The sequence below is a fragment of the Tamandua tetradactyla genome, chromosome 17, assembly GCF_023851605.1.
Source record: "Tamandua tetradactyla isolate mTamTet1 chromosome 17, mTamTet1.pri, whole genome shotgun sequence".
NCBI classification, from domain to species: Eukaryota; Metazoa; Chordata; class Mammalia; order Pilosa; family Myrmecophagidae; genus Tamandua; species Tamandua tetradactyla.
Window position 1 is genome coordinate 17,887,790 of NC_135343.1, and position 21,639 is coordinate 17,909,428.

The window sequence follows — 21,639 nt, forward strand, 5'->3', positions numbered from 1 at the left end:
GCCTGAGCCTATCTTATCTCTTCTGCTTACAGACTGAGAACATGTGGCTCCCAGACTTCCACCTGCACCTGGGTTTAAGCCCTGTATATATTTGAAGACAGTTATTAAATCTCTCTTTTCTTCTCACATCCCTCAACCTTTCTGAAGGGATATTTTAGAAATCTTAACTCATTTTTGCAGTTCTCCTCTGGACTTTTTCCAAGATGCACAGGCAGGCATACTTGATCAAACCAGATTTGCTTGGTTTTGAAATAACATGTGCAGAAGTTTTAGTGTTGCCAAGTATTTGACGGTATTGCCTCCATGTGGGAGATGGTGAGGTTGAGGGGCTGAATGGTGCAACCAAGACCAAAAGCTTTACTAAGAGGCCCCTCTGGGTCCGGCTGCCAGGCTCCCCATCCATCCTGTGTCCAAACCATGACCCCAGTAAGTCTGCCAGCACCACAGAGGCCTCCCCACCTGCTCTTTCATTTTAATTCTTTTCTTCAGAAAGCTTTTTACAGAAGTATGAAGCTTCATTTTTTTGCTTTGTATTTAAAGATGACCCAGAGAGTCCCTTTCATAAATAAGCAGATCTCTTTTTTTGCCCCCAAAGAAAGGAAAGCATCACTGGTCCCAGTAGAGGAATGGTCAGTGTCCCTCTTAGGATTCTGTAATGTGGACCCATAGCCAAGCCCTGATCTGCAACTAGACAAGACTCAGATCCCAAATGGTTAGCAAATTTTCCTACTGACCTGGCCTCCTTGTTAAAAACGTTAGTTACATAATCTAAGGGCCTTGTGTCCCTGGCAAGCTGCGAGAGCACTGCCTTCAGGGTTGAAATCCAGGGGGTAGGCTTCTTCTCTACCTCAGCCAATGGGCTCTGCAACTAGATGACATCTCTTGGGGGCCAGAGTCCTGCTGAAGCTTCAGATACAATGATTCTACCTTTTTTCTTCTAAATTCTATATTAGTAAATCCATTGCCATCTAGTTATCAGAGAATTAAAAAGAACCCCATTCATTCAAATGAGCAAGAGTCACTGGGCCAATGTGCCCAGTTTTGTGCTCATGCTGGGTTTGGGCTATGGGAAGTGGGGAGGGGAGTGGAAGATGAGAGAAGGCACTCACAGACTTTCCTTGCTATCAAGAAACTTGCAATTCAGTTAGGAATCTAACTCTTGTAAGATGAAAGCATTAAAGAACAAGGAAGGCATTAAACATTGAGTGCATAATTGGGTGTCACCAGGAGTTCCCTAAATGGGAATAAGTCGGGGCTGGACTAACCAGGAAAGCTTCAGGGAACAGCCAGCGCTTGGGCTGGAAAGGATAAGGTAGATAGACTGGGTTATCAGGGAGGCCATTCTGAGCAGGGGTGATTGTGTCATCATTATCAAAGACAGCTTTGACGCTGTTATTTTTAGGTGGAGCTAGACATCATGATAAATTAAATAGATGCTGTTTGTGCTGCCTAGGAGTGTCCCCAAAAAGACAGCCATCAGTGTTGCAGGCAGAAATTTTCTTGCTGTGCAAACAGGAAATGAGATGCCTTAAATGATGAGGCTGTGCTGGAAATTGAAGGCAGTTCTTTCTGGGTATGTCTTCATGGTCAAGCCTCTCTCCTACCTGGCCCCCAGTGAGCCATGTTCTAGGTCTAGTTAGGTCAAGTCTGGAATACTGAGCAGAACACATTTTCCAAGCATCTAAGTGTGGCACATTCCTGGTGTTTAGAAGGTCAAGCCCAGTGTCCCTTTGTGGACCTCCTGTTCTCTCTCTTTTCTCCCTTAGCAATCTCATGACATCCCAGGGTAAGCCTTCCACCACCCTCTGCATTCTCCTCCTCTCTAGTTTTTTTAACTAGAGTCTCGGCATCAGGCCCAGACACTCTCACTCTTCCTCTTTTCAGCTCTGTTCTGACTCTAACAAGAAAGTGTGCGTGGGTAAGGAGAGGGAGCCTCCTGCTCCCCAACGGGGGACTTCAAAGCCAGCAGGAGGTGCAAGGTACTGGTCAGCGGCCTTCTGTGAAGTGCCTTAGGCAAAGAGGTTCTGCTCTCCCCTCATGCCTGGACCTAAGATTTTGGTACTCCAGGACCTAAGATTCCAGTACTCCAGTCACATGTGGGTTGCAGAAACTGCCTCAGAGTTTGATATGAGTGAAAATAACAAAATCCAGATGTTCAAAAATGTTGATTTTACAATGTGCACCCCACATTCACACCCCTGCCATCCCCCACCAGCATAACTACCTGCTGCCACTGACGCTCAGGCCCAGGGAGTGGGCCCCTTGGTCTCCAGATTTTTTGGCTCCATCCTGTGCCCTGATGGAATAAATCTTGTTCCTAGAAGTGCCATAAGCACCAGATGAGACAAGGGAAGTCAGCTTGAAATCAGTGAGCACCAGGCCCCTGTTGAGGAGTTTATAATGTCACAAAGAGACATTGCTGAAATGCTTGGTGAGAATAAGCCAAGAAATCCTCATTTCCTTCCAAATAGCCTCTAGATGCACAGCAGTTCCTCTGAAATGAGTCATCCATGGCTAACAGCACCAAATGCCAACCACTAGCAGATGAAAAACAGATTTGAGTCCCGAGTGTTTGGAGAACAGAGCTCTTTACCATCACTACTGGAGCTCCCTTCCCCTCTGCTCCATTATGGGAGCCGAGATGGGTGTTTTTTATTGACTTGTTTGCCTGTGTTAATAATGAAGTAATTGAGGAAAGAGTAGTCATGTTGAAGAAGGGGTGCTTTTATGATGGGTCCGTAGTTAAGAAGCCAGCCCCATGTTTTCTGACATGATCTCTTATTATGTCTCTGTTGCTTTGCTGTATTGTTTCTGTGTCTTACAAAAAAAATGATCGTTTTGGGAAATTCATGTTTGTGGCTCAGATCATACTGGGTCAAAGTGGCCTATAATTTCATCATTTGCTGTTGTTGATGTTCTAATGATTTGGCTTAACAGAAAAGGGTATTTCCATTCATCTAACCTAATTTAGAGAGTTGTGTTTCAGGACGAATTACTTTATTCTTTTATCTAGTTGAAATTGGCCAGTGCTGACAGTTTTATTGATTTTCCTTATTACCTAGCTTTGTTGAAACATTCACGTTTTCACAATCGAGTGCTTCACCATCTCTGATTGAGCTGGGAACACTGGAACTTTCAACTTCTCCCTTCACTGTAAACCTTTTGTGAGAGCTTGTAGGGATTTTTGAAGGTGGGTGCATTTACCCACATGTATACCAATGAGAATGCATGTCTCTGGATCACCTATTCTACATCCATCTCCTCATATTACTTCATTGGAAGCATCATTTCTTTGCTTATCTAGCATCTACTAAGGCCTTAAGGAGCTAGAGTTAATGAGCGAGGTCTCGGCTTTCAGGAAGTTCATGTTTTAATAGAAGGAAACTTGCAGTACAACAAACATCACTGTCATCTATTTTAGCGGGTGGGGAGCTGTTGGCAAAACAGGGTACATGAGAACATCAAGGGGGCCCCCACCATTTGACGGCTCTCCCTGGAGTTGGCAGTCAATAAATAACCACTAAGTCTTCTACACGGCAACCCTGAAATGCAGGTATTAACAGTTATCAACCGTTTATCTTCTTTTCTTGGGTTGGGGAAACCAAGTCACAGCCCACTGAAGAGCCATCCAAGCAGAAGATAAAATAAGTGGGAACTAGGACTTGATTTATGAAAATTTTAACTTTTCCAGAACTCATCTGATTCATTCCTTCATTCAAAAATGGCTATGGAGCATACACCAAACCACCTGCCAGTCATCCCAGAGCCCAGGGCACAGAAGGAAACAGCATAAACAGGAATCCCTGCCCTTCTTGAGCCTTCGTGCTCATGGATATGGTTTAGCTTGTGTGTGTGTGTGTAGGATGATGCAAGGATACCTGACCCACCAGGAACACTGGTCGTCTCAGGGGAAATGTCTATGATACTGTTTTTTCTCTCCCATGTAGGTGTGAGAGCTATTTTAAAAGGTACTTAGAAATTTTGAGAGCAAGTAAATTAGGTGAAAATATGACCACTCTCAGACACAGACAGTGACTTGCCCTGGCTGGAGGTCACGACATCCTCCAGGAGACCTGTCAGAGAGGAACGACTGATTGAGTCCCTGGAACAACCCGTTTAAGGGCCGGGAGCTGCAGGAGTAGCAGGCAACACTTATCAACATACAGGCACCTCTAATGTGTAAAGGGATATGTTGGAATTAGGGATCTCTGTCCACTCGTATCTGTCATTGGGGACTGAGTGCTCGTGACATGCGAGGCAGGTGGGCCAGGTGGTCCTGGCCCTGAGGCGAGGGTGATGAATGATACCTGGACATTAATTCCAGGGAGCCGCTTGCTGGGCCTGTCCAGCCCTGCTGTGCTGAGAGGCTCACGGTTTGCTGGAAGGACAGTCCCACTGTGGTATGAGGCACTCAGTTGCTATCTGTCCCAAGCTCGGATGTCCACCCCCAACTGACTGGCTCCATTGGCTTTGGTACTTTCTCCCCAGCTACGCCGAGCAAGCGTCCTGCCAATTTTAGATCTCCACTCCAGGCACTCAGGTTGGCCTGTTTCTTGGCATTGCAAGCATTGGTGACCTTTGGTTCTTACAGAGAGACGTTCCCTGCAGTAGAAACCCAAGGCTTCTGTTTAGCTATGTGTGAATTCTTTGGGGACTGGTAGAAAGAGTAAAGTTAAGGTAGGTTAAGTTCACTTTCAGTTATATCTATTTGTTATTGGGACCAGGATTTTGTAGATGCTTGAATATTAGTTCTGCTCTACAATTAGTTCATTAATTGATTTACTGATTCATTCACCAAACATATGCTGAGAGCCGGAGAAACAAAGATGAAAAAGACATGGGCCCTGTCTTCTAGGCATTCCCAAGCTAGGGGATGTCCAACAAGTCATTTACTCTCCCTGGGCCTTGGTGGCCTCCCCTGGACAAGGGGCAGGGAGGGTGAGATAAAGGACCCTTTTAGCCCTGCCGTTTGGAGTTTAAATCAGGAGAAATTTGCACCGGGCTGGGCACCAGAAAGGAAGTGGGGAAAAAGCAAATTTTCAAATTTTAGTTGAAGCTTAAATGCACACAGCCAGGTAGTTTTGCCATTCCTGTTTTACATGTGGGAAAAAGGAGGCTTAAAATGTTGAAATAGTGCCTGTGAATCTCCTGGGGGACCTGTGAAAATGCAGATTGTGAGTTGGCGGACCCGGGGTGAGGCCTGAGGGTCCGCCTTCGTCACGAGCTCCCGGGCAGCGCGGCCCTGGTCCACGGGTGCACTGGAGGCCTAAGAGAGGATGGGACCCGCGGTCTGCCCACTGACCACGCTGAGCAGGCACCAGCTTTCTGCTTGCTCCAGAAATCAAGAGGGCAATCTCCTGCTTTCTCCCTTCCCTTAGAGTCATTTAGTCCGCTTCAAAGTCAAGACCTTTGAATCGTTTTCCTCCCCCTTCCCCATTCTCCTTTCTTCTGGGGAGAGGAGCCAAGAAGGCGCTCACTGTTCCCAGGGAGGGTGGGCAGTGCCCAGTCTGGCTCTTTCTAGTTCTGGCTTTGACAGTTGGTGTGAGGTCCGAACGCACAGGCCAGTGTTCTTCAGAGAGGAGAAGAGGGACCTGTTTCTACCAGGAAAGCAAAGCGCTACCGAACTCTTCTAAAAGCAACCAGGCAGGATATTAGATTTTTTGTTTTTGCCTTTTGTTTTTCTATAAATATCCCGAAGGATTGGGTGGTGCTTGAATTGGAGCCAACTGTGCCAATTTTCTTCTGGTTCCCGGGGCGTTAATTAAAGTAACTCACCCGGGGAACTTGCCATAACTTACCTCTCTGTGACCTTCCTCTGAGGAAGACAAGTTACACCTGCCTTTTATGGGTGAGGCGCGCAGAGGGAGCTCTGCTCAGGCGCTGAGGACACCGTGGGGGCATAATTTTTATTTGTTGAATAAATGAATGTGAGGCCAAATGAAAATAACAGGAAAAAGGGTCGCTTTTAAAAGGAACCTATTAAGAGAAACAAGGTGTTCGGGTTGGTTTTGCTGTGGATAATCGGTTGTTTCGTATCGCAGTATACAATCGGTATCATGAGTGGGTGTGGGCTGGAATGTTCCTTGGCTGGAAATTTATTCAGGGCTCTCTGCGGACACCCTGGAGCCTCCACACAAGCCAAGTCCCCAGTTGTAATACCTTCTCTGGTCTTTCAAATTTGATTTCAAGCTTGCCTCCTCCTGGGAGCCTTCCCGTGCTGGCCTGCCCCACCCCCACCCCCGGTTCATGCCATTGTATTTGCTCCCACACTCTCCTCAGTCTTATATGCATCGGTGAACTCGTGCACTTATATTGTCCCTATAGCTAGAGTCCTGGTTGTGCCCTGCCTACCCCATTAGGCGACAAGCCATTCAAGGGCAGAGGGTTATGTGACATGGGCGCAGGGCCGGGAGCTGGCTGGGAGCACTGAGCCTGGAGCACTGTCCTTCTGCTCTGACCACGCACAGCTGGGCCTGGGATCCAGGTCCGTCTCTGCCCTTGGGGCCTCTCTGCCCAGTGGGGAGCAGCCACAGAAACAGCCAAACACAACCTAGTGTGCTTTGCGTGTGTGTGGAAAATGATAGAGAAAAAGAATGTGTGAGACAACAGGAGAAAAGGAGTAAGTTGGGTCATGGCATCTATTTTTAGAAATGTTATATTCTTTGAAAATTTGGGGCAAAAATGTGACCACCTCTGCTCCTGTGAAGCCTTTTTTTTTTTTTTTAAAGTGGAAGAATCTCCTGTAACATTAATATTTGCTCCTTAATTTCTATCTCACATGGCTATGCATGTGAAATTTGCTTGAAATGTGGTCCATTTGTATGTCTATATGATCTGGGCCATCTGGGGAAAAGAAGAATGGCAACAAAAGCCCCTGATTTTAGAGGGAAAATAACTTTGTTAGGTTCGTTCATCCATGAACAAGCTATGTGGTAAGGATTTCCTCCTCACACCTAGGAAATTGGGATGAGACTGAGGTGTCTTTGAGAAGTTATAGTTTAGTCTCTTGCCCTGAGAATGGTTTTGGTTTGGTAGAAAGCGTCTCACTATTATAGATGGTAGATTGTTGTAAATGGGCCAAATAATTTATTACCTGTTATAGGCAGTTTCATGAGGCTCCAGGAAGACAGTTGATCCTTCCATGCCAAACATGGACCCATCTAACTCTCAAAATTTTACTTTCAGAGCTTTCTCACTGGTGGTAGTTTGAGCTACTGATGCCCATTAAAAGGATAACCTCTCCTCTTCCTCTCTCCTTCCAAAACACAAAAAACAGTCTTCTGGAAAGATGGAATCCTATGCCTTTCTTGAAATTCCTTGTGCATGAAGGTCCAACAGCCAGATTTGTAACCAGTTCCCTAATTTTACACATGATGGTTTCTGAAAATGTGTTTGAAAGTCAAAGGACTGCACTGAAAGATTGAATTAAGCATTATAAGCATGACCAGAGAGCTAAATAGGCTATAAAATCCTCTCTTTAGGTCTTGTTGTCTAAACATCATCTTTTTATGCTATTTATAGCAGTTTACTTTTCACATGGCCTGTCACCCGTGCTTAAGTGCTAGGGGGGTCCAGTTGAAACTAAAGATTTGACAATTTACTATACTAGACTCTGTGTTTTTATGAAGTTGAGGAGATTGAGCCTTCTCATCCCAAGGGCCAACATTTTCATTTTTTTAACCAACTATTTTTCAAAAAGGGCGGGAGGCAATAAAATAGTCAAACAATTGCACACACACTTTCCTTAGACTCTAAGCTCTGTGAGGACAAGGGCTGGGCCGGTTTTGTTCTCTGTGTCATCTTCATGGGCTCCGTTGGTACCGGGAGATTTGTTAAGTGGATTAAGGAATGACAGCTGGCGAGTTAACCACCATGACCTTGTGGAGGTGGGAGCCACGCAGAGAGTGCCACCATGAATGCCACGCCGCCGGCCGGGGGGTGAGCTCTCCTGAGGAGCCTGCGTGTTATCTGAAGCATAGACATCTGACAAAGCAAGAACTGCTTGTCATGGGTGGGTTGGGGTCACTGGGGCCACCAGCAGAGCGGCGGGAAATGGCCAGGCAGACTTCACCTGTATAAATGTAGAGGCCACCCAGGCTGCCCGGCCTGTCCCTGGCTGTAATTATGGCCCTTGGAGCCATCTCGGTGCCAGGCCTCCAGAAACACCAAGCTCTAGCCCAAAGGGGAACCTGCTCGGCTTTTACTGTCCAGTTTTCAAAACAAGTCAAATCACAGTTCTTCATATTTACCATCCACTTCCTATAATGATGAGGCCTCCACCAGGCCTTGTAGCCTTAGAAAAGGAATACATGATGATTTCTTTGTTTGATTTAAGGAAAAAATACCCTCTGAGATTTGTTTCCCTCGAATCAATCTGCATTTTGTGTCATTTAAATCAATCTTTTCTTCCCACCTTCCCAGTATTTTTGTTCTGAAATTAGATTGTATTATATATCATGGGTCATATGCACCCTCCTTGATGCAGCTTAAGAAAAACAACATGACCAGTGCCTCTGTAGCACCCCTAGGGACCCTTCACTGATCTTCGCCCTTTCTTCCCCAAAGGTGGCGATTATCCTGAATTTTGTGTTAATTATTTCCTTGCATTTCTTTATGATTTGACCACCTATATGTATGTTTTACTATATTGTTTTGTCTTACCTGCTTTTGAACTTTATTTGAATAGTACCATACTGTATAAATTTTTTTGTGATTCACCCACTGTTATACGTTTCAGAAATATCCATATTGATGTATGTGGATGTAGTTCATTCATTTTTATTGCTGCATATTTTTCTATTATATTAAGATATTGTAATTCATTTATCCATTCTCCTATTCATAGACATCTGAGTTGTTTTCAAGTTCTTGCTACTGGGGACAATACAATACTGTATTTTGGTGCATACTTATATCTGTCATTTCTTTGGGTTATGTATTTAGGAACAGAATTGATGATCAAATAGGTTTGTGTATGTTCAACTTTAATAAGTTCAATAGGTTTCATACATTGTTTTCCAAAGTGATTGTACAACTGATGCTACCAATAGACCTATATGCAGGCTTCCATTGTTTTATATTTTCATGAACATTTGGCATTGTCAGACTTAAACTTTTGCCAGTATTGGTTGAGATATCCTTAAGGTTTTAATTTGTTTCCTCAAATATTAATGATATTAAGAATCTTTTCACTGGTTTACAGGTTTTTGATCTTTTTTTTTTGTAAATGTCTGCTCTGCTCACTTTATTTGTGCATTTTTCTTATTATGTTTCGCCTATTTCATATGGATTCAGAACAATGATATGTATTGCAAATATGTTCTCCTTATTTGCAAGTAGTCTTTTCATTCTGTGGTGTGGTCTGATAAACAGGCACCCGAAGGATGCATCCTGGTAGACCCTGAACACTCATTTTGCGTGTTTGGGCTTCTGTTTCTGCTTGGCTTCTTTGATTTGTTTGCTTGCTTATTCTCTGTTTGGGGCTCTAGAAGGTAAGTTCTAGGAGGGCAAGGGCTTTATCTAGTTTATCATAGCATTCCTAGCCACTGGAACAGCCCCTGGCCAATAGCAGGTGCCCAGTAAAATATTTGTTCAATGAATGACTAAATCCGTGGGATTGTTGGTGATGGCTGTGTTATCACTGCCGTGTAAGCGTCCGAATTCTGTATTTAGGATCTGTTCATTTTTCAGGTAGTGTTCGAACTTGTGTGGCATGTTGTTCCCTGTATCTCTGGCCTTTTCTTTTCCTGAGGGTGGGTGGAGAGAGAACGGGAATTGGGCCCTGGGGAGCTCAGTTCTTAGGCTTGTGGGATCTGCAGCCAGGCCCCGTGATGGGCTCCACTCCTCAGAGGGCAGATTTCTAGGGTGAGGCCAGAATTTCCCAGGCTAAAATTTATTTTCTTTACCCTTCTGCCTGGTCGTGGTCGAGTTTGCTACTTTTGTAAACCCTGTTGGCTTTTGCTTTGTTGCCATGGAGACCAGAGCAGCTAGTTTGGGGGAGATGTGTGTGCGCGTGCGTGCTGGGGGGAGGGCTTGTGGGGGTGTGGGGAAGTGGAAGTGGGAGGCGGCCACTGGCATGGGGCAGTGAGGGTGGCAAGTGTCGGGGATTGCCTGCCCCACCGCAGAGGGCTCCCTCAAGCCCCGGCCCGGTTTGGAGAGCACTCGTGGGGGGCACGCAGGGGGAACAGACATCCTTTGTAGGGCTCCTCCAGCCCAGGCCCAGCCCTTCTGTGGAACATCTGGAAAGCCTTGGCCCCTCCCCGTGCCAAAGCCTCTGAGCCCTGGAGACAGAGATCAATGACCTCTTCTTGGCTGCTCCTTAACCCGTGTCCCAGACAATTGTTTTTCTGGGAACCAGTGAGTAACGATCTCTGGTGCAGAGGCTTGTATGCTGCCCCAGTGACACTTTCACTTTTGAGAAAAGAGTGGGGGCCGAGAAAGGGCTTGGGTAGAGAGAATTTGGCTTTTCAGGAAATCAAAACCCAAGTAGAGAGCCTGGCTTCCTCCTTACTGGTGTTGGCTGGGAAAACAGCAAGCTGAGCTATTGCCTGATGTTAATACTCCCTCGTGGGGCTGGTATGAAGGCTGGCAGTGGGCTTGAGTCTAGAGACTAATTTCTTTCTGACCCCCACAGACAGTCCTCGCAACCCCTTGGAGATAATTCTCTAAAAAGCACGGGTTGAATTTTTATGTGCATAATTTATAGCACAGTAAGTTATGCTGAAGACAGGGAAAAGACTATATGGTATATAGTAGATTGAGGTAAATATGTTGCGTTACCAGCTCTGCAGTAATATTTTATAACCCATGTGCTAGGTTGCACATTTAATATTTATCATAAAAATATATACATACAATAAAAACTAATAGGGTGGGCCACGGTGGCTCAGCAGGCAGAGTTCTCACCTGCCATGCCGGAGACCCAGGTTCGATTCCCGGTGCCTGCCCATGCAAAAAAATATAAATAGATAGACAGAGTAGAAGTGCCCTTAACCCATTTCTCAGTATATGGCATCTTCCCTGTGATCAGCTTCACTGTCACTACAATAAAAGCTCTTTTATGTTTACTTCTGTCTTGCACATGGTAGGTACTCAATATGTGCCATTTGAGCTGTTGGTGGGAGTATAACTGGAGTTTCCCTTGACTTAGAAATTCTGCTGCAGATTTATCCCACTGGTGAACCTGCCCAGGTAATGCAAGGGTTTGAAATTGAAAATTGCCAGGTTTGAAACAGCAAAATACTTGAATCAAGCTTACTGTCTTTGGCTAAGGGGCATTTTGGAACACCCATGTAATGGAACAATAAGCAACCAGTATACATTTTTAAGTTTTTCTTTATATATTGATGAGGAAAGTTGTTCAAGTTGTTGGTTAAGTAAAAGAGGCAAGTTGGAATAGTATGTATAGTATGATACCCTTTGTGTAAAAAAAGTATATTCATACATTTAAAATCAGTTGTTCTGAATTCTTAAGTTTGTGGCGCCCCCGTCTACCATGACAGCTTCCTTTTTCCCCTGGCCTGTCTACCTCCCCTTCCTCTCTCCAGGTCTCACCACTTCCAAATGACCTTTGACTAAGGACTCCTTCCCAGCACAGCTTGGCTTTCTTCTCTGAAGCTCCACAAAGCTCCCTGGTCATGCAACCTTCTGACGCATTAGGTCTGTCTTATGTTATTCTATCTTGTTTCTTGGGTGTCGACTCCTCATCTACCAGGCTGTCGGCAATGACACTGCGTTTTAGAAGGCCTCAGCCACCCTGTAGACTGAGGGTTGGGGTCTCTTTGGGTGGCACTTCTGTTTGTCCTAGGTCCCTGGAGCTGGACTTTGAAGCACTGACTCCTGTGACCCCATTCCCGAGTGTTGCAGTTCCAAGAAACCTATTTTCATGTCACCCTGTAGAAGGAGGTTGCAGCACCCAGGGCCTTGGTGGGTTCTCAGGGTGAGCAACCAACTAAGTAGACTCTTTATTACCTAAAGCCAGCTTTGTTCTGCCCCCAAGGCTGTATGTGGGTGTGCAAGTGCACTTGTGGTTGTGCAGTATGCTCTTGGGCTCAAAGCTTAGCAGGGGCTGCATCTGGAAGCCCAGGTGCCCTCTTGCCTCAGATCAGAGCATTCTGCCTGAGAACCATTTTGAAATACATAGCCTTCCTGGTTCTCTTTTTTACTCCAGGTTAATGTCCTGCCTCTCTGGTGCCTGCAGGCTCCCTCTCCTGCTTACCTGGGCCCCCTGGGGAAGAAGAAAACATTTGTGGACCAAAGGTGAGGGAGAGAGTATTGTGGAAGAGGGCAGCCGAATCTGCAGTTTGTCCTGTTAATATGAATTTGGAATTCCTGGAAGTAGAGTATGAAGAATTGGCTCCCTATTTGCTGATATTTCGTTAGCATTCAGCCCAGACCCTACTGACTGCCTTGTTTCGAAGAATGTGAGTCTTCAGGGAAGTGTAGGGTCTCGGGGCCACCCACTGTGTTGCTTGTATAATTTGACCACTGGTGCTTCCTACATAAATAAAGATAGGGAAACTCATCTGTGCCCTCAAAGAATTGAAGTTTAGTTCTGGGTGAAATAGCACCTACAAAGGCCTAAAGGCAGTTGTAGGTTATCAGTTGAGGGCCTAGATGGGGGCTAGGTCTGAGGGCCTTGGCTAGCTTTGGGGAGGCAAAGATGAATTAAGGTGTTTGCATTTTAGTGATAGGAACAGACACAGCGCACGTATAATACAGCATCATTGATTTAGGAGCTCGTTCTGTTTAGGATTCATTGCTGTTTAGAGGATGGGCTGGTCTGTAATAGATGCTCAGAAGCAGCATGTGGTGTTGGCTGATGGGGAGGGGACAGGCAGTCATGGATGGCAGACTTCATTCATCCTGACATGTAGCAGGGCCCTAAAGGGTGGCTAAAGTTCTGCTAAACAGGAGATGGGAACTGTGCTTGGCTGGACTGGAGTTTTATGAAGGCCACGTCGTATCCAGGTAGACAGTGGATGGGCCTGTTGAAAAGACTTTGAGGTTTAAAGATTGACCCTGTCAGTGGCTCACCTGGAATAGCCTCCCACCTCCTTTTCCAGATTTCAATTTCTTCACCTGTAGAATGGACGCAATAAAACTGCCATTCACCAGCTGATTTTTGAATAGAGGAGGAATCTAAGGCCCTAACTTTCATTTAGCTGATTAGAGACAGTCTGGGTCTGAGTGGTTCTACCCGGAAGCAGCCGCCTTTGTGCTCTTTGCCTGCTTCCTGCATCTCTTCCTCAACCTCAGCCTCAGACCCGAAGGCTCTGGGGCTCTGAATATGCAAAATTGTCAGCACATTCTGGGCTTGCATTTCAAAAGAGAGAGGATCCCAACTTTGCTCCAGTTATCAGAATTCAAGACCGGGGAGAGACTAAGAATGACTGCTCTGGAGAATGATTTGCACCCTGCCGGGCCACCCCTGTATAATCTTTCTTTGTATTCTCTTCCCCCACACCCTGCAGTGCCTTTAGAGATGAAGTAATTGCACAGTAGAAGGTTTTAAGCAATTATTTTTTTTACTTGAAAGAACTGTAAAATGTTGTAATAACAATATTTCTAAAATGTAAACTTAGTTGCCTTCTTATGGAGAATGTACTAAACAAAATTGAAGTGCTTCATGCCTTTGACATTTTTATGAACATCAGTGATTGGCCTGCACTTTTCTAAGGCGTGTGAGCGCTGTACACCGAAGGATCCCAGGTCGTCTTGTTTGTTCTTTAATGCCTCCTCTCTACTCTCAGTTACTTTTCCTATGGCATAGATTATAAAGAGAGATAGTATTTGATGTATAATTATTTGCATGATTGTCTGAGGATCCTTCAGCTCTCCTCTGAAATAAAATTCTCGATTTTATGACCATTTCTTGCTGCTTGGGCAATATTGAGCTCTGTCCTGGACTCCCATGCAGTGGTTTTCAGACTCGAGTGGGCCTAAACATAATCTGCAGTGAGAGCACAGCTTGCTGGGCCCCACCCAAGAGTCTCTGATTCTGGAGGTTTGGGGGACCCAAGAATTTGAATTCTACCAAGTTCCCAGGTGAGCTGAGGCTGCTGGTCAGGAGACCACGCTTTGAAAGAACTACTGTTATAAAACAACACTTTTCAAACTTTATTGTGCATGGAAGTCACCTGGAGCCTTGTTAAAATCTGAAGTCTGATTGGGAGGGTCTGGGGTGGCCCCGGAGAATCTGCTGTTTCTAACCAGCTTCCAGGGGATGCTGGTGCTGCTTGACTAGGCGCTTTTGAGTAGAAAGACACTGAAGCAGTAATGCTGGCTACAGGTTCAAATCACATGAGGGGCTCGTAAAACAGAAAAGAAAAAGAGAAAAAGGAACCGTATCTCAAAGCAATGAAATCAGAATCTTGGCGGGGGCAGGGTGGGAGGTGGCGTAGGGAGGTGGAACTTGGGACAGTTGCATAGAGTAGCTTCCCAGGTGGCTTGGATGTGCAGTCAAGGTTGGAAACCTCGTTCTCAAGGTGGTGACATTGTTGAAAATCTGTCCTCTGACTAAATGGAGTCATACAGTATTGAATATTTAATTGACCAGTCATTGGTTTCCAGCTGTGGTTGCACAAGACAATCACTGAAAACCTTTAAAAGATGTTGACACATGGTTGAAATAATATCATGTCTGAGATTTGCTTTAAAATAATATGGGAGTGGGGGAAGTGGATGAGAGGATTGATCTGTGCTGTCCAATTATGTAGCCACTAGCTCCATGTGGCTATTTAAAACAAAATTAATAAAGAATATTTTAAAATTAAAAATGCAGTTCCCTGGGGTACCTTTTCAACTGCTCAATAGTGACATGTGACAGAGTGACATAAACAGTCATCTATTTTATCAGTAGACAAAAAGTCAAGAAATGTATGCCTCTAGAGGTTTGCTGCTTTTCCTTTTGCCAAGTGTCTCTACATGAGGTCGTGGGGTGGGAGTGCCAGAGTTAACAAATAAAAATACAAGAGATCCAGTTAAATATGAATTTCAGACAGTGAGGATATAGAATATTGCAGTAATTACCAATAACTCTATGGGACTGTGCTGGTATATGAGGTGAGATCGGCCGTGAGCTGCTGGTTGCTGGAGCTGGGTGCTGGGTACCTACTTGGAAGTTCATTATCCTTTCCTATCTACGTGCATATGTCTTTACATTTTTCCATAATAAAACGTTGAAAAGATGTCCAGGCTTCTCTCTAGACCAGGCACCAGTTTTGCTCTGAAAGGTCCCCAGGTGGTTCCAGGATGCAGGCAGGGTTGTGACTCCCTGGGCTAGTTGAATGAGAGTGCTTAAGAAGAGGGCACCCAGTTGTCTTCCGGACCTGTGTGCCCTGGGGCTAGTCGCTTCATTCTTTCTTGCCTTATTTTTTCTCATTTGGTTAATGAAGATGGTGATTCCTGTCCTGCTTTCCTCTCCCACATGATGTTAAAATCAGAAGAGAAAATAGATGAAAAGGCTTTGAAAAATGTCCAGCACTAAGTACACCTAAGAGCTTTGTTGCTTTTCCTTTTTTACCGAGTGTCTCTATAATGAAGACTTGGGGTGGGGTTGCCAGAGTTAACAAATAAAATACCGGAGGCCAAGTTAAATGTGAATTTCAGATAAATAATAAGTCAGTTTTCAGTATATGTGTGCCTCAAATATGGCATGGGACATATACTAAAAAACTGTTCATTGCATATATTTTAAAAGTTTCCCCAGGTGATTCTAAGGCACAGTTTGACTTAGGAACATCTGCCCTAAAGCCTGAAACCCCAGAACTCCCTTTTCTGTGAAGACACTAGTGAGTGCACCCTAAAATATAGATGGTAGCGAGCCCAACTACCCTGAATGCTCGCATTTTAAACAGTTGGTAGAATTTTAAACCATATGGTTTAAGCTTTGTGGTCAGGTGAAGAGGAAATTTCATTTGGTGTGTAGTGGGGGGTGCTTTCTTGCTCATCTAAGTTCTTTGAGACGAATGATCCATTTTACAGCTGGGTTTAAGAGCTGGTAGAAATATCTGAGGGACGCTTTCTAGAATATTCAGCTCAATACTTCAAAAATAAAAATCTGTAACTCAACACTGATGACTCAGATTCATTAATAAATTTAGAATATTGAGGCTTATACTAAATGCTAGCCACCATTGGTATTGTCAGTGCCATTATGACCAGTTACAGCATGTTCCAGCCACATCCTTAGGGGAAAGAGCTTTAAAGGGGACATAGGAGTCCTGTTTGAAACTACTGCTTGTAGTTCGACCACTAATAACGACGAACATTGCAATAACTCCTGTTGGCTTAGTCCCTGTTATGTGCCAGGCACGGTGCTGAGCCTTTTCTATGAGCCACCATATAAATTTTTCTTCCTAACAACGCTATGTGAGGTAGGTATAATTATTATTTCCATTGTCCTGAGCACAGGGAGTTTTAGTTACTCATTTAAAGGTGCACACCTAGGAAGCTTGGGTGGGTTCTCATTTGGGCAAGCTCCGTGCTCCATTGTTATCTCCAAAGAGGACCTCCCTGACCTTGGGTGAGCCACTCTCCTCTCCCACCTTCAGTGTTCCTATCTGTAAGATAAGGCATTTGAATTAGATGTTCCCTCCATGAATACCTTTGCAGTTGCCTCCAAGGACTCCTCACAATCTTGAGTTTTTCTTTTGAAAAGCCCTGGAGCTTTACTCTGCTCCTTCCGGGGAGAAAGTCAGAGGGCCCGGGAGGTGATCAGGTTGCTAGAAATGCAAATGGAAGGCTGAGAGTGCAATTTGCAGTCTCTGGGGATGAGGCGAACCTAACACAGAGGTCTGAACTATGCTTCAGAAGAATGGACCTATTCAGTCGTGCTCCACTGTTTGTGTTTGATACTCTTGAGATGCTCATCTTCTTTGAAAGTCCATTAAAAGAAAAAAGAAATCTATGCACAATCATATTTACATATTTTAATATCAATCATTAGTTTAGGCATTTAAACTTGACTTTTTAATAAAATAAAATCCACATTCAGGTGTTGCACTGTTTGTCGGTCTTTATGTTTCTCTTTTAACCATGCAGAGCAAAATTCCAACGTGCCTCTCTCTTTAGCATTGGGGAAGCAGTTTTGAAAATGATGGCGGAATGGGATGTGGAGGTGTGGCTGAATACTCTGGGGGTCAAACGTGTAGTTTCTGGGGCCAGAGATGGAGACATCTGGCTCCAGAAGCTACACTCCAATGGAAACCTTAAGCTTGTTAACCTTAAGCTGTGTAACAGTAGGCAGGTCTCTTTAAGCCTCGATTTGCCCGTCTGTAAAGGGGGTGTGGAGATTCTAGGAGGCGAGGAGAGTCACTGCCGGGCACATAGTGAGCACTCAGTGCCGGGCATGTAGTGACTCTCAGTGGTGACAGAATCCCATCTCTCTCTGGGGGCCCACAGCTCTCAGGAGGAGTCGGCTTCCCAGAAGAGAGAAGGCCCTGCCCCAAAGCCTCCAGCCTAGCAGTAAAGGGGGCTCTCAGGGAATTCTCAGAGAACAGAGGCTGGCTGCCGGGACTTCCAAGTCTTGCTTTCAAAGATTTCCAGAAGTGGAAAGATAAAGCAGGCAGTTCTTCAGAGGTACAGAGGGTGGGGGGTGGGGAGCACCCCTGTGGCCCCGGCTGGCCTGGCCTGTTGGCCCCGCCCCCTTGGAGAGAAAAATCTCATTTGTAGCAGGGCTCCGCTTTTGAGAGCATCTATTTGTACCCTTCCTGGTGGAGCCAAATGGAAGGTCGAGCAGGTTGGCACACGCAGCAGCAGCTGTGGCTCAGGAGCTTTGTCTGAAGGTGCATTTAAAATGGGTAAAACCCTTTACCTGTTGGAGATTAAGCTCTCTGTGGTTAGATAATCTAGCACTGAGGGAAAAAAAAAAAGCTATAAATAATTGTTCTGTTGCTTTATCCTCCTTCTCTTGATAGAAATTAAAGCTTGTTTTCTCAGCAGTAAGAGCAAGAAAAACATCTTCAGAGGAGGAGTTGACTGTTTTCTGATTCCTTGAGAGCAGATCATTTAGAGGTATATCTATAGGAGATTAAATGGAATTTAGGTAAACAGCTGAAGGGCTTTACATGGGATTAAGTGTTTAAAAAGCCATCCTAGGGGGTATTTTCAACTGCAGAGATGAGGGTATAGAGCAGTAGCTCTGGAAGCCAAGTGAGGATTAAGGCTGCCACACTTCGAAGGGCCTGGCTTCTCCATACCTCCCCTACCTGAGACAGGAGACTCACCCCTTTCACACCTCCTGGAATTTTCCCCTTAGATGCTGAGGTGTTTGCTGCCTGGAATGGCCTCTAGGTGGGGAAGGGCGATCCGAGGGCCTTGAGCCAGCCAGCGCAGGACTCACACAACTCATTCCCTCTTTACACAAATGCCTTGAGCACCTGCCGGGCTTCAGGCACTGTAGCAGGCACTGGTCTAGACATCAACTAAACAGACAAGACACTCTGCCCTCGTGGAACTTACAGTCTATGGGAAGAGACAGACTGCAGGCAAGATAAGTTTATAATGATAACTACTAAGGAGGAAAAAAAAAATAAGCAGGAAAGGGGGATGTTATCTATAGGGGGTGGGAAGCCTTAGATGTTAGGGGGATAGGGAGACTTTGGGATAACATTCTGAGGAAAGTGAGGAGGCCAACCATGCAGGAATGAAAGATGGACCTTCTGGGCAGAGAAAATAGCTAGTGCAAAGGCCCTACATGCAAAAAGATCCATGAGAATGGGAAGGCGAGGAGTGGAAAGTGAGTTTGGAGAGGTACCAGGATGCCATCTCATAGAAGGCTTCTATAGCTAGGATTCCGGCTTTGGTCTGAAGTGAGACGGGAGCCATCAGAGGGTTCTGAGCAGAGAAGTGGCTGGATGTGTGTTTTTTCAGGGTCATTTTGGCTGCCGTGTAGGAATGAACAGTAAAGGCAGAGTCAGAAGCCAATTAGGAGCCATGATCCAGGTCACTGGTGATGGGACCTGGTGATGAGAATGGTGGCGGTGGAAATAAGTGGTTAGATTTGGGCCGCTTTGATCAGGTAGAGTTGAGAACTTTATTGATACACTGGAAGTGGGTTGTGAGATAGAGAGAAGTCAAGAATGACTCAAAGATATTCAGTCTGAGCAACTGGAAGGATGGAGCTGCATTAACCAATATATGAAAGACCCCAGTGAAGACAGGCTTTAGAGCTCTGTTTTGACAATGTTAAATCTGAGATGTCTGGGAGATATCAAGAGCAGATGTCAAGTAGGCAGCTGGCATTTTGGGGAAAAGTCCATGCTAGGGATATAGATTAAGTCATTGTGAACATATAGGGGGTCTGTGGGTCTTGGCACATGGAGGAGAACATGGCATGGCACATAGGTGCTGGAAGAGTCGTTCATGGCTGCCTGGTACAAAACTTCAGCTTCTAAAGGGGAAACTCAGTCGCATGAAAGTGAAGGTTTGTTCTCAGGGTTATACTTTGATTCATTTGGAAAATCTGGATTAGAACCCAGATCTGCAGACTCCTACCCAGTTAGCCCACTTTCCAGTGTTTTGACAGGAGCTACAGAACTGGAAGGGTTTCTGGGAGTCTGCCTATACCAAAGTGTGGCTCTCGCACATACACACTCCACTGTCTTAGTATGGGGCCAGTCCTCAATCTTCTAACCCAGTCTCTAGGGTGTTCCTCAAGTGTGGTCTGCAGAGTAGTACCAATCCATGATCTGTTATTGGTCAATGAAGACATATGATCAGAAACCAAGAGGAAGAATGTAGAAGCTCCCTTGCTACAATCTCGTTGGGATCATCCTTTGAACTGGAGTGGTCAAGTTTGGATGTTGAACTTGTGTGGTGACTCATCTGTGGTACAAGCTGCATATTAGTCAAGCATAATAGGACCATGTATCCAATTACAAAAAAAGAAAAGAAATAAAAAAACACAGGTCCTTTACCATGAAGAGTTTTGGGAAGCACTGCCCAGAGCACCCTTAGCTTCCATGGCCCCAGCATGTTACCTTCCGAGATAGAAGTGCAGAATCTTGATTTCCTTTTCTTTCTCTGTTGCCTCAGACCCAGGTCCTGTGTTTTGGCAAATGGTGAATACAGCATTTCCCCCCGTAGGCACCTCAGCCCCCTTCTCCCTTCTTTTGGAGTCTCTGTGGCTCTGCCGTACCACTTCTAGGAGACTGAGAGCAGCTCCATCCTGTCTTAAGGTGAGGTCCCAGCAGCATTTACCTAGGGACACCTAAAACCCATGAGAACTGAGCCTCTCATCATGGGTTTCAGGTCAAGGAGGAGATTTTTTTTTTTTTTTGGTTTCAGTCTAGAAGGAGGGACTGAGTTATTGTAGAAAGAATGAAGAGTTTTGGAGGGAGACAGACCTTGGGCAAATGACATTCTTAACTTTCTTCTCTATATAATGGGTAGTAATTCCCACCTCAGTGATGCTGGGAGGATAAATGGAAAGTATGTGGGATGTGCCTGTTGGAGGAACTGGCACTGAAGAGATTTTCAAAAAAGTTCTATCAAATCACACCGTGTAATAACCTCCTTCTTATGAATCTGAAGTTGTCCCAGACCTCTCTCTTTCAAATTCTCATGCTGGGCATCTTTGGGGCCGTCCTTTTTCTCCCCTCTTCTCTGCTTTATCTGCCTATAAGACTCTATGGTCCATGTACTGAATTCCAAATTGCTGGGTGGGTTGCCATGTTGGTCTTTCAACAACAACTTCAGGAAGCTGAGGGGCTTTTGCCATTGCATTGGCTTGTCCTGAACTGAAAAGTGTGTGCTGTGCTCCCACTTTCCACCCTACCATTTGTGAGGCTGAGGGAGGGAGGAGGGTGCTCAGCCTGGCATGAGCTGCCAGCTCCTGAATTGTCCTCCCCACAGCTGAGCAGTGCTTCCCAGAGCTATTTTCCAACTCGTCCCTCTCCTCTGAGACAGATGCTAGTTGCCACTCTTTCCAGGCTCTTTGTCTCCTTCCGACTCTCTGGCTTGGGTCTTTTTTCCTACAAGGAAAAATTAAAAGACATATTCCAGCACACTATTATGAAAATTCACAACACCAAAGACAAGGAGAAACATTTTTTAGGGACCCTGAAGAAAACAACAAAGACATATAGGGTCTTCTCACTCCTCTTCTATATTTTATACCCTCTCTTTGGTATTTTTCATATTTTTGTCTTTCCAAGATACACTTGGGATAATTTCCTCTGACTTTTCAAATCTCTCTCTAGCTAAATCTAATTTACTACTAAACTCTTCTATTGTGCTTTAAAATTTTGGTGTTGTGCTTTTATTTCTAGAAATTCTATTTGGCTCTTTTAAAAATCTGCTAGGTCACTTTATTGTTTCCTGTTCCTGGCAAATAGCTTCAAATTTATCTTTTTGTACCTTTTAACATTGTAGGCATGGTTGTTTTATAGTCTAATAATTCCAATACCTGAAGTTTTTACATTCTGTTCTTGTTATTTTATTTGTTTGGCTGGCTCTTGCTCATGGTATCTTGTTTCCTTGTAGGCTTGATTATCTTTGTACTGTTGATTGTGCTTGAAATTTTCATTTGTGACCTGTTATGAAGTTGCCTTCTCCAGGGTTTGATTCTACTGGGTATCTGGTAGTCCAGAGCCATCTCAACCAAGTTGGAAGCTTCCAATTTACAAATCTACATGA

At 44.9% G+C, this 21,639-nt stretch overlaps 1 protein-coding gene across 2 annotated transcripts in view; it reads left to right on the top strand.

Moving 5' to 3' along the window:
• PRKCE (protein kinase C epsilon) overlaps positions 1 to 21,639 on the top strand; it is a 549,400-nt gene that overhangs the window by 206,454 nt on the left and 321,307 nt on the right. The gene's annotated exons all lie outside the window — the stretch shown is intronic.